We start from the raw sequence: 1,834 nt of genomic DNA, 5'->3' as shown, positions 1-1,834 counted from the left end.
GTAATAGTTGACAGAGTGTAAGTTGATGTTTGAAGATCACAACAATTAAAAAAGATGAATTATATGTTGAGCCTCTCCTGGTTATCATCCACCCACCTATACTGTAGATGAAGGAAACATCAGATGATTAATATACAAAGTCGGGGTGTAATCATGCTTAAGGGTACGACGACAATATGACATCCTCGCAATCAAGTGATAGACTTTACTTATAACTAAGAAATATCTGAGGAAGTTAAAGGTCCTATCAACTGTGTACATTAGCTGAAGCTCACTGAAGCTTAAATTAGACAAATTTAGATTCAGGCGAGAGATAGATAAGCAGTGGTTTGGAAATAGAGTAGTGGATGATTGGAACAAGTTACCAAACATCATTATTAACTCGAATACGCTGGATAGCTTCAAACATAGGTTGGATGTATATATGAGCGATATGGGTTGGGTGTAAACGGGACTGCCCAGTATGGGCCAAGAGGCCCGCTGCAGTTTCCTCCATTCTTATGTTGTTATGTCACCTGTAAACAAAAAGGACCCAACTAGAAATAAGCAGCTGATGATTTCGTCGGCAGTTCTTGGTCTAATTGCCTCACTGTTTACTATCGTTGTACATCTGCACTATTTAGGTACATATAAGAAATTGTATACCACTACGGTCTATGTACTGTCGTGGACAAAAGTTCGCTCCTCGTGGTGAAACTGAGTCACGGAAATAAATAAGTCTTCGAACTGACTTACCTTGACTGTCATCAGGTGCAGGTGTACTGTTTTATTTAGAGTGGGGTCGATACTGCTTCATTCTGGGAGGGAGAGAACTCTTGACCCCGACTTTACACCGTACACTTGCATTGTCTACACAAATGCTGACCTGTACATGTGTAGTGTCTATCATATAGAATCTATTTACAGAACAGTACATTGCAGTATAGTACAGTACAGTAAACTTGTATGAGAATTGGACTGATTATTATTATTATTATTTAATGCTGAAAAATAAATAGAACAGGACCATAATATATTATAACTTTCAGGTGTATTAGCTAACAAAATCAATCTTTATCTTATGAAAATTACTCTAGGATTATCAAGGAAGGTCCTGCCAGCTTCGGGCCATCTACGCTAATAACAATTATTTGTTTAAAATAAATTTAGCGGTCCTATTCGTAGTATTACCAGTGATACTATATTCATGTTACGATGAATGTGGCATCTTGGTATTATTTTAGCAGTGGTCGTCTTATGCACTGTGACCTTCCTGATTGCTGCACCAACCGGGTGTAATCACCTTCTCTACCCTTCATTGTTAAGTAGCTAGTTAACGAAAAGTTTCCTCTTCCCTTGTTGTTTCTGCCTTGAAGTGAATATTTTGTTTCAATGGGATTTCTTTTTAGCTTGTTCAATTGTCTCTCAATGACTTGATCAAACTGAACAGCAGGATGTAGAAAAGCATCCCTTACATAGTTCACGTTACATCCAGTCCCAAGATACTGTATATATATTTGTAGTGAACCGTAATCCTGTAACAAAATAACAAGAGACAGACTAGAATTCATGATCTTTAATATAGAAAAGTTGAGTGTATAAAATTTACTCTAGAATGCAGTAAGAAACTCCGTCACTGCAGTTCAAAACATTTGCTTCATAATTATATCCTCAATCTTAGGGGAATAGAGTTGAGGTGGCACTTGTCTGATCTCTCCCTGCGCCACTTTTTCTTGATATGTTCTGTGTGCACATAGATATTAAACAGGTGTCTTGAAGTTTAACCCCCAAATTTAAAACTTTACAAATTTTGATTTTAACTGCACACATAATACAGCTTAATAAAACAAAGTTG

The sequence above is a fragment of the Homarus americanus genome, unplaced genomic scaffold (assembly GCF_018991925.1).
Source record: "Homarus americanus isolate GMGI-L3 unplaced genomic scaffold, GMGI_Hamer_2.0 scaffold49667, whole genome shotgun sequence".
NCBI lineage: Eukaryota > Metazoa > Arthropoda > Malacostraca > Decapoda > Nephropidae > Homarus > Homarus americanus.
This window is presented reverse-complemented; position numbering follows the sequence as displayed.